Raw genomic sequence first — 14,033 nt, 5'->3', positions numbered from 1 at the left:
CCCTCCCTTCCTTCCTTCCTTCCTTCCTTCTTTCCTTATTAATTATTTTATTTGTTTACATTTCAAATGTTGTCCTGTTCCTGGTCTCCCCTCACAAACCTCCCTTCCCTTCCCCTTTGCCTCTAAGAATGTGCTCCCCCACCCATCCACCCACACCCACCTCACCCCTCTATCATCCTCATACTCTGGGACATCAAGTTTCCACAGCCCAAAGAACCTCCCCTCCCATGGATGCCAGATAAGGCCATCCTCTGCTATATATGTAGTGGAAGCCATATGTACTCCTTGCTTGATGGTTTAGTTCCTGGAAGCCCTGAGTTATCCAGGTAGTTGATATTTTTGTTCTTCCTATGGGGTTGCAATCCCCTTCAGCTCTTTCAGTTCTTCCCCTAACTTTTCCATTGGGGTCCCTGAGCTCAGTCTGATGGTTGGCTATGAGTTCCTGCATCTGTCTTAGTCCAGTACTGGCAGAACCTCTCAGGACAGCCATACCAGGCTCCTGTCTGCAAGCACTTCTTGGCATCAGCAATCATTTAGTGTCAGGATTTTGTGTCTGTGGGTGGGATGGATCCTACAGTGGGGCAGACTCTGGATGGCCTTTCCTTCAGTCTTTGTTCCATTTTTTGTCCCTGCATTTCCTTTAGACAGGAACAATTCTGGATTAAAAAGTCTGAGAAGGTGGATGGGCATATCCCTTAACTGGGGGCCATGCCTATCTGCTGGAGATGGTCTCTACAGGTTCTATCTCTCTGCTGTTGGGCATTTCATCTAAGGTCCCTCCCTTTGGGTCCTGAGAGTCTCTTACCTTCCAGGTCTCTGTTACATTCTATAGTGTCCCCCCATCTGTGCCCCCGCCCCTACTGCTACATATTTCTATTTCTTTTCCTGGCCTTCTTGACTTTTGACTTCTCTCCTATCTCTTTCCATATCTGGTCCTGCCCCATCCCCCCCCTTCTCCTACCTAGGCCTCTCCCTCCCTCTGCCTCCCATAATTATTTGTTCCCCCTTCTAAGTGGGACTGAACCATCCACACTTTGGTCTTCCTTCTTGTTAAGCTTCATATAGTCTGTGGGTATTCTGAGCTTTTGAGCTAATATCCACTTATCAGTGACTACATACCATGTATGTCCTTTTGAGTCTGGATTACCTCACTCAAGATGATATTTTTTAGTTCCATTCTTTTGCCTTCAAAATTCATGAAGTCCTGTTTTTAATAGCTGAGTAGTATTCGATTGTGTAAATGAACCACATTTTCTGTATCCATTCTTCTGTTGAGCAACATCTGGGTTGTTTCCGACTTCTGGCTATTATAAATAAGGCTGCTATGAACACAGTGGAGCACATGTCTTTGTGATATGGTGGAGCATCTTTTGGGTATATACCCAGGAGTGGTATAGCTGGGTCTTTTTGTTTTGTTTTGGTTTGGTTTTTGGTTTTTCAAGACAGGGTTCTCTGTATAGCCCTGGCTGTCCTGGAACTCACTCTGTAGACCAGGCTGGCCTCGAACTTAGAAATCCACCTGTCTCTGCTTCTCAAGTGCTGGGATTAAAGGCATGTGCCACCTCTGCCCGGTGTATAGCTGGGTCTTTAGGTAGAACTATTTCCAGTTTTCTGAGGAACTGCCAGACTGATTTCCAGAGTGGTTGTACCAGCTTGCAATCCCACCAGCAACAGAGGAAGGAGTGTTCCTCTTTTCCACATCCTAATCAGCATCTGCTATCACCTGAGTTTTTGATTTTAGCCATTCTGATTGGTGTGAGATGCAATCTCAGGGTCATTTTGATTTGCATTTCCCTGGTGACTAAGGATGTTGAACATTTCTTTAGGTGCTTCTTGGCCTTTTGAGATTCCTCAGTTGAGAATTCTTTGTTTAGCTCTGTACTCTAGATTTTAATTGGGTTATTTGGTTTTCTGCAGTCTAACTTCCTGCCTTTACCTGTCTTAATCATTGTAGGAATTATGTGTGTAACTTGTGCTGAGTAAGTGGTTGAAACAGGCTGACCGTTCATGTGCATACATTTATTTCTCTTGTCTTTTTTTTTCTTTTTTTTTCTAGACAGGATTTCTCTGTGTAGCCCTGGCTGTCCGTGAACTCAATTTGTAGACCAGGCTGACCTTGAATTCAAGAGATCCACCTGCCTCTGCCAAGTGCTAGGATTAAAGGCATGCGCCACCACTGCCTGGTTTCTCTTGCCTTTTAAGTGGAGATATATAATGGACTGTAACTAAGTAGACCCTTTCTCCCTTTGGTTGTCTTTAGCCAAGAAAGTAAGATGAAAATAATAGGAAAGTAGTAGTTAGTGCCCTATTTATAGTGAGTGTAATGATTAAGTTTTGTAAAACCCATCATGTGATACCAAATTGAAATTTGGTGGTTTTCTAGCTTTTTTGTGAACACGTTTGCTCATTTGTTTTGGTGTCATTTTTGGATAAGATCCTGGAGCCGAAGGAAGATTTTATTTTATCCATAGTTTTGTCTGTCTACATTGCATTAGTATAAGGATCTACCTAAGTTGTTACAGGCCATTCATTTTAAGTTTTTTCTTTCTTCAAAAGTGGTTTGTGTACAAGTGAAGTTTTATACCATTTTGTAAAGCTCTTAGATGCCTTTGATGATGATGATGATGTCTTCAACCATTTCCTGTATTAAATTGCAGACCCTTTCTAACCCAGTGAAGGCGCAGAGTGTATTTATTCCTTCTCACAGCTCCAAGAGAGTGTGTAATAGTATATGGTACCTGGTAATAATCCAGCTAATATTTGTCCAGTAAAGTGGCCTGTGCTAAGTGTGATGTAGAGAGAGTTCATAGGCCTTTTGCTTTCTTAGTGTATTGCTAATCTGTTGCATTAAATATATAGAAGAGAGAAAGATGGGGCAGGGGAGGAGGAAAGGAGGGAATGTCTGCATTGCTGAAGAGGTGGAACTGTAAGTGCAGGGTTAAGTATCTGCTAGGATTTTGATCAAGTATACTACTGCTTTCATATAAGCTAAAATTAATACAAAAGTTTTTGTTCCAGACCACCCTAATAAAGAAAATACTGCAATAAAGTGGGTAACCACATTTTTTTGAGTTTCCTAGTGCTTGTAAGCTATACTTATATTATTATGTGGTCTCTTAGCTATACTTTAGCACTGTCTATACAAAAAATGATTGTTTCATTTAAAAGTGTTTGATTCCCTCCTGAGAGGCTCTGACATTGCCCAACTAATACAGAAGTAGAGGCTTACAGCCATCCATCAGACTGAGCACAGGGTCCCCAATGAAGGAGCTAGAGAAAGGACCCAAGGAGCTGAAGGGTTTGCTGCCCCTTAGGACAAACAACAATATTGAAAGAGTTAAATTTGAGACTTGTGCTGGCTAATGAGAAAATTGCAGGTTTGAGGAAAACACAGTGGACCAAGGTCGAGCATGTCCAGATGGGTCTGAGCAGGGGCAGGTGAACTGTTGGGGCATTCTGGGAACTAGCAGGCCGGAAAGATGTGGAGGAGAAAGCATGCAAAATATGTCCGGGTGGGCCCTGGCATGACCCAACTGAATAATGGGTCATCTGGTCCTCTTAGATATGGTTTAAGGTCAGCCAGATGCTCTGTTGACTCAGACTTAGGAATTCCCTCTCTGATCTGCACGTACTATAGCTGATATTTAAAATAGCCAATCATGTATAGCCACACTAATTAATTCCTTTGTTCCCTCAGATCTTTTCCCTATACAAACCCCTAACCCCTGAGCCTCGTGGTCGATTCCTCTATCTCTTGTATGAGATACGTGTTGACCCAGAGCTCCGAAATTAAACTGCCTCATGTGTTCATCAAGACGGTCTCTTGGGATTCCTTGGGTGCACGTCCTCCCGAGATTTGAGTGGGTGTCTCCCCACGGGGGTCTTTCAATATGAACTAACTAGTACCCTCAGAGCTCCCAGGGATTAAACCACCAACCAAAGAGTACACATGGTGGGACTCATGGCATCAGCAGCATATGTATAGAAGAGGATGGCCAAGTTGGTCATCAATGGGAGGAGAGGCCCTTGGTCCTGTGAAGGGTCTATGCCCCAGTATAGGGGAATGCCAGGGTCAGGAAGCGGGAGAGGGTAGGTTGGTGAGCAGGGGGAGGGGGGAGGGAACAACCCCCTTACCCCCCCAGGAATCCAGGAAAGGAGATATCATTTGAAATATAAATAAAGAAATATCTAAAAAAGAAAAAGGTTTTGATTCCTTTAAAAAATGTGATTATCTAAGCCCTCGGGGCACCCTTATCTTTCTGCTGCTAGAAGGTCTTATCCTGACAAGAACTACAGGATGCTGACTGGCTAAGGTGGTGGTCTGTGGCACTTTCAGCTAAGATAATGAAGCTTGAAGATTTCTCTGTGGCATCTGGTGCTGTGTGATAGCATTTTACCCATAGTAGAACTTTGGAAATCAGTTGTCTCAGCCATGCACGGCTTTGCCTATTACATTTATGTCACATATCCTGAGCCTTCCTTGATGTTTTAACACTGTTGGTAGTATCTTTCCCCAGAGGGGATTCAATCTCACTTTCTGTCACTTGCTCATTTATAACAGACAGTTCTTCATCATGTTTCACTGCAGTATTGTAGCATTTGAGTCACATTCCCCATGTTCTACTGAAACTCTGTTGCCACTTTCACCAGACGCCCATGTTTGCTTCCTTCACTGAAATCTCAAACCGTAAAGTCACCCCTGAGGGCTGTAACCAATGACTCCCAAACGCTTGGTGTTGCTGATATTTTGAATTCTTCCCACGAATCATGAATATTTTTAGTGATATATAAAATGGGGAATCTCTCAAAGTATTTTTCCTTTCTTGAAACAATGTTTTTGCTAAACAGCCCAGGATGGGTCCAAACTTGTGCTCTTCTGTTCACAGCCTCCTGAGTGCTGGGATGGCAGGCATGTGCTACCATGCTCTGCTCCTTTACAGGTTTTCAGTTTGCTTTGTCAACAATTCATTATCTGACTGGAGAGATGGCTCAGCAGTTAAGAGCATGACTGCTGTTCCAGAGGACCTGGGTTTTATTCCCACAACCTACATGACTGATAACAACTACCCATAACCATACATGTAAAATAAAATAATAAAAATATTAATTACAAAAGTAATTATCTATGGCAGATATAGCTCCAGTAAATATCTGTCTTTCGTGGTGATGCTTGTAAGTTAAGAACCACTTTTCTAACACTGGTTATACTGTGGATGCTGTGGTGACGGGTATGAAAGTAACACAGAACTTATTTTGCATTTCATTGGGTAACTAGTATCAACACATAGTAATATTCTTGTGTCGTCCATGGATATGTGTACAAATGTGCATGCGGGTGTGACTGCCTATATGTGCACATGTAGAGTCCAGATGTTGACACCAGGTGTCTTTTGCTATCGTTCTGCACTCTTGAGCCAGAGTCTCTTACTAAACCTGGAGATCACATCTTAGCTGGATTGGCTGGTCATTGAGCTGGGCAAGCCCCTATCATGGTCTACCAGTGTTTGCATCTCCACCCTGTATTTGGGTTGTAGATAAGAATTGCTAAGGTTGGCTTTTATATGGGCCATGGGGACCTAAACTCAGACCCTTATGTTTGCTCAAGAGGTACTCCACCAATGGCATCATTCCCCTACCCCAAGTAGTAATAGTTTGAAAGGAGTCGTTTTCTGTGAAGAGTAGGTCTCAATGGCCTTATTCATCAAACCTTTGAAACAGATGCTATCAAGGCCTGTTCTTCTATTCATAGAGCAAACACAAAATAGACTTGGATGATTCTTAGGGCTCCAGAGTTGTCAGGCTGGTAAGGTGGCGTTGGCTCCAGCTTGTTAGATTAGCCTGCAATGAAAGAATTGCCCTGAGCTAAAAGCCTAAAAGGCCATAAAGTTGGACCTCTCTTCTGATGTCATAAAAGTCATGAGGGGAAATTCTAAAGGAAGGCTGTGTTGTGGACAGCTACTGTGCTGGTTAGATCTTTGTCGATTTGACACAAGCTGAAGTTATCTGGGAAGAGGAAAATTCAGTCAAGAAAGGGCCTCCCTCCAATTGGCATGTAGGCAAGTCTGTGGAAGTATTTTCTTGATTGGTGGTAGATGTGGGGGGGCCCAACAGGAAGACTACTCCTGGACAGTTTGGTTCTGGGCTGCATCAGAAGCTGTTTGAGCAAGCCACAGAAAGCAGCGTTCCTTCCTGGCCTCTGTTCCCATTCCTGCTTCCAGGTTTCTGCACTAAGTTCCTGCGTTGACTTTTCTTCACAACAGACTGAGAGCTGTAAGCTAAAATAAACTCTTTCTCCTCAAGCTGCTTTGGGCCTTGGTCTGTATCACAGCAGTAGGAAGCAAATGAGGCCAAGGTACACTTAGTGTTGTGAGTGGCACCTTCTTCATTTGCTTCACTTTCCACATCAGTATTTGATGCTTCACCATTCATGTTGTACATTAGAGATGGAGTCTTTCTTAAGTCTCATAAGTCATCCTCTGTAACTTCAGACATCTTGTGCAAGTAGGCCACACACTCCTGCTGCTCTCAGCCCTCAGGGCATTGACGCCAGTTTGGTAGGTTTGTCTAAGGGCGTCTGGCTGATCTGCTTGCTCTATGTCAGTAGTAAGCCTGTACAGTCACTCGAAGGCCATCTCAGTTTCCTTCAGGAACTTTTCCTCTGTGTTCGTAACTTGGCCATTTGACACAGAGGCTTACCTTTCTGCCAGGCTCAGTTTTCAATATGCCTTCCCACTAAGACTAATCATTTAAAGACGAGAGAGGTGTTTGATTCTTCCTTTCATTTAACAAAGTAGGATTAATTGGCCTACTTTCAATATTGTTGTGTTTCTGAAAGTAGGAATGCCTGAGACTGCCAAAGAGCCAGTAATGAAGCACTTAGGGCTCTTCTCACAGCCACCAGCGAAGAGGCTTAGGGTTCATTGCTTTGAAGAGACACCATGACTGTGGCAGCTCTCATTAAGAAAAACATTTCACTGGGGCTGGCTTATAGCTCAGAGGTTTAGCACATTATCATCATGCCATGGGAAGCATGACAGCATGCAGTCAGATATGATGTTGAAGAAGGAACTGAGATTCGTACGTCCAGACCTGCTGACAAGCAGGAAGAGAGTGAAACAATGGGCCTGGCTTGAGCATCTGAGACCTCAAAACCCACCTCCAGTGACACACTTCCTCCAACAAAGCCACAGCTACTCCAACAAGGCTGTTCCTTCTAATAATGCTACTTTCTCTGGGTCTGCGGGGACTATTTTCATTCAAATCAACACAGCATCCTAATATTGAAGCAGTTCATACTGCCTTAGGCATTATGAATATAACCCGAAACACCACTGTTCACAGATTACTGCAATGAATATAATAATAATGGTGTTAGAAATGTGGGACTTATAAAAATCTGATACAAACAAGTAAATACATGCCAATAGAAAACTAACTGGTGCAGCATTCTTTTTTAGGTAGGCTGGCTGGCCAGTGAGCTCTATGGATCCTCCTATTTCTGGCCCATGGTGCAGGGCCTAAAGGCAGCTGCACCTGGGATGTTTAATGGATACTAGATTTAAACTCAGGTCCTCAGGCTTGCACAGCAAGTTCTACACTCTTTGCTGTCTTGCTTGTGGAGAGTGTTATCAGATACAGAATTGTTGGTTCAATGACAGTGTTGGTTTGTTTTAATTATTATAGCTTATTTCCTAGCATTGTTTTCTTTGTTTCTTTGTCTACTGAGACAGGATCTCACCTTATAACTCTGGCTGGCCTGGAACTTGCTCTTTAGACCAAGCTGGATTTGAATTACCAGAGATCTGCCTGCCACTGCCTTCCAAGTGCTGGTATTAAAGGAGTGTGTGCCTAAGCCCAGCTCCTTAACACTCTTCATTGCCTTCTGGTCCCTGTGGTTTTGGGTAGAAAGTAGCTGTGATCTTGTTGGGGACTCATCCTTCATAAATTGCTTCTTTGCTTTTAAAACTGTCTGTTGGCTGGAGAAACAGCTGTTTCCGCACTTGCCTGAAGATTTAAGAACCAAGGTCTCCTCTGTCATTGCCTCTCCCATCCAGCAGATCTCAGCGTGTCTTGGTGAGGACCCACCATTCTAGGTGGGGTTTGTTGATTTTGTTGAGTCTGTAGATTTATCTCGAATTAGGGAAGATGTCACTATTCTCATTAAACCCTGCTTGCACTCCTCCTCCTTTGTGCGTACCTACAATGATGTGTTATTTCAGTTGATGCTGCACACTCTGGGCTCTCTTCACTCTGCTTTACGCCGCTTGCACCTCAGACCAGATCTTTTTCCTTGGCCTTTGCTGGCTCATTGTTTTTGCTTCTTTGCATCTTTTTAAAAATTTACCTGGTGAATTTTCACACTACTATTATTTTTAGCTCTACATTTTCTATTTTCTGTTTCTTCATTTTGTTTGTTTGGTTGGTTGGTTTTCGAGACAGGGTTTCTCTGCATAGCTCTGGCTGTCCTGGAACTCACTCTGTAAACCAGCCTGGCCTCGAACTCAGAAATCTGCCTGTCTCTGCCTCCCAAGTGCTGGGATTAAAGGCTTGTGTCGAGGGCTGACTTTCAATAGATCGCAGTGAGGGAGCTGCTCTGCTACGTATGAAACCCCGACCAGCCAGGACCACTAACACATGGGTTGTCCTCTCCATAATGTGCTAGGCCCTTCCGCATTAATCACTAATTAATTAAATGACCTCCAGGCCTGCCTACAGCATGATCTTATGGAAGCATACCTCCTTTCAAAGGACTGTAGGTTGATATAAAACTAGCCAGCAGAGAGGATAAACACCTTGCTCAGATTAAGTGACGGTTAGATGGTAGAACTAACATCATAATTGATGAAGGTGTGTGTTTGGTGCTTGAGCCACTTTATTCCTAATACAATCTAGATGTGTAAGAAAATTTAAATGGTAGCACATACCTGTAATCCCAGCTACTCAGGGGATTAGGTTATAGGGCACTACTGCCTTGAATTAAGAACTTCAAGATGATAATTAAATTACAATGGGTGGGCGGGGAAATTCCCCTTTCTTTACACACATATATTCCACATGTGATGTCTTCTTCCATGTTATGTTTCAAGAAAAAGCAAGACAGAAGTACTCTCGACTGTCTTGTACTTCCAGCCTCCAGAAGTGTGAACTAGATCCCATTGGCTCATTCTATTGATCGGAAAAAGCAGATGAACACATAGCATGCCTCCCAAGGTAATTGTGAGTCACACAACTAAACCAGTTTATACTTTACTATTCTCTGTCTTATTTAGCTTTATTTTTTGTAAGTATAGATAATATAGTATAGTATAGATAGTAAATATAGTATAGATAGTAAATATACATAGTATAGATAGTAAGTAAGCTGGATGCCAAATGGAAAATTACTTGCTGTCACATATTTCGCAGGTAAGAATTCTGAGCCATTCATTAATTGAATCAGTACTATGCTTGCTCACATTCAGTCACTCCTTCATGCTGTTATTCCATTTACAGGTATGTACAGAGTGTTTCTCTCTGTCCTCTTTGTCCATGCACTGGTGATGTGGTTAGTAGGACAAAGTTCTTTTGTCACGAAGTTCACCTTGGGGTGTGGAAGAAGAGAAAACCAAATATTCTCAAATATTGATAAGTACTTCAAAACTGGAGAAGATGTGGTCCTGTTTACAGGTAGTGGGGTTGAACCTAGGGCAGTGTACACTTAAAAATTAGGTTGGCCCCCTTGGTAAAGTGATCTTGCGTTGAGAAATGAATTCCCAGGAGGGTCCAGCCACAGCAGACCTGAGGGAAGAGGGCTACAGCAGCAGTAAGGCAGGCGTAGGTCCACAGGGAGAGTAGAAAGCAGCAGCCCAGCAGCTGCCATCGGAGGCCATCACAGGACTGTGTGTGGGCTGTGGTGGGGCGGTGGGGTTTGGGTTCAGTTGTAGAGCACTTTCCTAGCTTTGTGAAGCCTTAGGTTCCGTCCCTAGGGCCATATTCTCCAAATGTGAAGTAAAGCCACTGGAAGGTTTCCTTTCCACCTCCTTGGTTAATGTTTAATGAGATTGTTTCATAGTTAACACTTTTTATATTGGATGCTGTAAAGGAAGCAACCATGTTTAATTCATTAGTGACATTAAATCATAATGATAAATCCTCAGGCTTTGTATGAATTTATATTTTTGTCAGTATTTCATGATTTTGTTCCTAAGTTATACACTTGTAGCACACTTAAGAAAGTCCCATTATCTCGGTTCAATAAACATTGTATTCTTTTTAACTTGTTAAATTTAGAAAAGTAGAAAATACACAGTTCCATTCTCTTGAAGTTTATAGTCTAGTGGAAAAAGAGACAAAATGAATGGAACAGGATTACTATATAGCTTGAGAAAAACGTACATAATATATCTTATGAACATTAAAAGATGGTTGTAATGGCTATTCCTGGTTGTCAACTTGACTATATCTGGAATGAACTACAATCCAGAATCAGAGGCCTCACCTGTGATCCAGATCTTGAGGCCGGAAGATCCAGGTTTCTTAATATCCAGGTTTCTGACCTGGATCTTGGCATGGAGATCTTGAAGTATAGTGGCTATGAAAAATTTAGGCCCAGGCAAGGCAGTATATGCATTTAATCCCAGGAGACTAAGGCAAGGAGATCTCTGAGTTCAAGGTCAGTTTAGGACAAAACAAGTCCCAGATCTAGTAGTTGCTCAATCCTACAAGGCTAGTTGTTTCAGCTGGTCTTCTGTAGAAGTAGGTTCTAACAGATGTGCTGGCAAGTAAATGCAAGCAATGAAGAAGAGCGAATCTTCCTTTTCTTTTTCTTTCTTTCTTTCTTTCTTTCTTTCTTTCTTTCTTTCTTTCTTTCTTTCTTTCTTTCTCTTTCTTTCTTTCTTTCTTTCTTTCTTTCTTTCTTTCTTTCTTTCTTTCTTTCTTTCTTTCTTTCTTTCTTTCTTTCTTCTTTCTTTCTTTCTTCTTTCTTTCCAAGACAGGGTTTCTCTGTGTAGGCTTGGCTGTCCTGGAACTCACTCTGTAGATAGGCTGACCTCAAACTCAGAGGCCAGCCTGCCTCTACCTCCCAAGTGCTGGGATTTAAGAACATGCCCCCCCCCCCCCCCCCCCCCCCCCCGGCCAAATCTTTCTTCTTACAATGCCCTTATATTGGTCTCCAGCAGAAGGTGTGGCCCAGAATAAAGGTGTGTACCACCATGGGTGTGGCTGCCTCCTTATAGCTCTGCCCTGAGAATGTGGAGACTGTAGATCTGAGAGCAAGCTGGCTAATAAAGTCAGCTTTGTCAGGGAGCTCTGGTTTCTATGGAGAGACCCTGCCTCACTCAGTAAGGTGGAAGAACAACCAAGGATGATCCCCAATATCAACCATGGGGCTCCACGTATAAGTGTGTCTGCTTTTTGAAAGAGGGTACCAGAGTTAACACTTTTTGAGCCATGGATGCTGATACTGTAAACCGGCTTTTGAAAGCACTTATGATTTCTAAATTTAGTAAGTTTCCACAAATATATATAAATACACACACAAATTGAATTAGTTTTCATAATAAAGGTAGAAAAGCACGTGCCACTCTTGTCAGTCCCTGACCCAAGATGCCTCCATCATAGTTTTTCAACATATTGCAAAAGTAGCATGCATTCAGTAGAAACAACTTTAAATTTTGCATTGTGATCTTTTTCTGGCCTACCAATACTATTATTATGCTGGGGAGTGGCAGCAAACCCAGCTTATCAGCCCTGAGTTTACAGTGTAAACATCTATGCCCTAAAGTATGTCACATTGCTAAACTATATATCATATATATATATATATATATATATATATAGTGTATTAAGTATATATATTTAAATTAACATTGGATTTGCAACTTTATAGGTGCTGAGTGTCTGAATTACCCTTTCCCCATCTGTTTCCTTTTACCTTTCATTCTCCACATTTTAAAATTGTTGGGAGTATGGTGGGGCCGGGGTATTTCGCACACCTGAGGTACTGCAGGTAATATAAACAATGCTGTAAAAGAATTGCTGTTTTACAGGAGGCTCTTTAGCAAATTTTGCCAATTAGTTCTTTGAAAAGGGGATTATAGTTATAAAATGGGGCCAAGGAGACAGTTTGGTGCCATCATACAAAAAATAGGACCTGAACTTTATGGAATCCCATATAAAAAAGCATGGTGGTGTGTGCTGGGATTCAGTTCCATACCGCTGCACTTCATGCTTGGATTCTTTAACATTTTGAAACTTGAACTATCAGGCCATTGTGGCCCCCGTGTCTGTGGTCAGCAATGGCAGGGATTGAACGTTTGAGTCTGATCACTGTCAAGTACTACACATGAGGTATGTTTATGGTAGAGATCGCATTGTTTGTTACGGAAGTGGAAATGTAGCACTATTATCCCATTCAAAATACAAACTTTTCAAAATATTTTATGAATCCCTGAGAGATGGCTCAGTGGTTAAGAGCACGCACATAATGCTCTTGCAGAAGACTGAATCTAGGGTTCTCAACACCTATGGTAGGCTCTTCCAGCCTCTGGGACTCCACCTCCATGGGGATCTGGTGACTCTGGCCCTGTGGCATACACAAACATGTATAACCTTCATTAATCACCCAGAGATACACATAATTAACAGTAAAAATAAATCTTAAGGAAAGAAAAGATTCCTGTCATGGGCTATATGCTTCTCTAGGACAGTTGCCTCCCCCACTTTTCCTTGCGTTGGAATGTAAGTCCCAGTGTTGTTAATCCCTATTTGTATGTTTCTTAAAATCAATTTAATTTCTATCAAAATTAAAATCACAAATTGAAAATATATGTCTGGAATAAAAATCATTACAGAACATTACTTAAATTCTAACTTCATTTGTAATAAAAATGGTTCATCTCACTTGCTTAATACTTATGTCCAGAAACAAACTGGACTTATGGCTGGTTTCAAGTCACCACGTGGGTGCTGGGACGTAGACCCGAGTCTTCTGCAAGAGCAAGTGTCCTGTAGCACTAAGTCAGCTCTTCAACCTCCAAATGTGAAGTTTTTATTTGAAATTATGAGGAATCTTCATGCAAAATAACAATGCATCAATACAATTTTAATTTAACTGTGGCCTTCCTTGTTAAATGAAGCACTCTGCTGATTTTTTTATTGACAAGCTTAAGTGACAGTCTCCTTGGCATTGATCACATTTAAAAGGCAGTTTTTACTGTTTGACATGTCTCCTCCTTCTTTGTAAACCTGCTTAGTCAAGTTATGTTTAAACACAAAGACTCTGTTTCTCCTGGCTTTTCCTTTGCCCTCCCCAGGGCACTTGAGGAATGTGTCTGTGGGCAGCTGCAGCAGCAGAGCAGGGGTTGAAGTGCTGACTTGGCCTTTATTGTTTGAGCCCGTGTGTTAACTGCATGCACCTGCTGGGGAAAAGGCTCTCCTAGTTTTCCTTTGTTTTCTTTTGATATAGTGCTTTCTCCTGGGTCTTCAATCTGTCAGAATTAAGATCTTTAAAAGATTGACCACCTCCATAACTTGAAATCTGTAGAGGAAGGAAGGTAATGCATTACACATAAAGCTGTAGGGTCTTAAGATGCATTGCAAATCCAGTGTTCTCACTCTGGAGAAAAGAGAGCCTCAGAGTGACATTATGTGACACACGTGTATTATGGCATAGACTGTGGCATCAGTGTCTTAATTCTGTATCTAGGATTCTCTTACTAGTAGGTGATTTTCTTTTGCTGTGTGTGCTCCTTCTCTCTCTTCCCCCACCACCGCTCCCCTCCCTCCCTTTCTCTCCCTCACACTCTCTCTCATGTTGGTTTAAGAAGGATCTGCCAGTCAGTGGTGGTACACACCTTTAATCCTAGCACTCCTGAGGCATAGGCAGTTGGAATCTCTGATCTCTGAGTTCGAGGCCAGCCTGGTCTATAGAGTGAGTTCCAGGACAGCCAGAGTTACACAGAGAAACACTGTCTTGAAAAACAAAAACCAACCAAACAGAAAACAGGCAGTGTGTGTGTGTGTGTGTGTGTGTGTGTGTGTGTGTGTGTGAGAGA

General features: G+C 42.3%; 1 protein-coding gene across 20 annotated transcripts in view; it reads left to right on the top strand.

Moving 5' to 3' along the window:
- Nucleotides 1–14,033, top strand: part of Baz2b (bromodomain adjacent to zinc finger domain 2B) — a 308,453-nt gene that overhangs the window by 138,667 nt on the left and 155,753 nt on the right. Inside the window, exons 1-2 of one of the 20 annotated variants that reach the window (XM_031370350.1) lie at nt 5,783–6,052; nt 9,087–9,210. The exons of the other annotated variants lie outside the window; for them this stretch is intronic. The gene's annotated coding sequence lies outside the window, so the exon portion shown is untranslated. Of the gene's footprint in view, nt 1–5,782; nt 6,053–9,086; nt 9,211–14,033 lie in introns of those variants that run through there. 20 annotated transcript variants of the gene reach the window in all.

This window comes from Mastomys coucha, unplaced genomic scaffold (genome assembly GCF_008632895.1).
Source record: "Mastomys coucha isolate ucsf_1 unplaced genomic scaffold, UCSF_Mcou_1 pScaffold15, whole genome shotgun sequence".
Lineage (NCBI taxonomy): Eukaryota > Metazoa > Chordata > Mammalia > Rodentia > Muridae > Mastomys > Mastomys coucha.
This window is presented reverse-complemented; position numbering and strand designations above follow the sequence as displayed.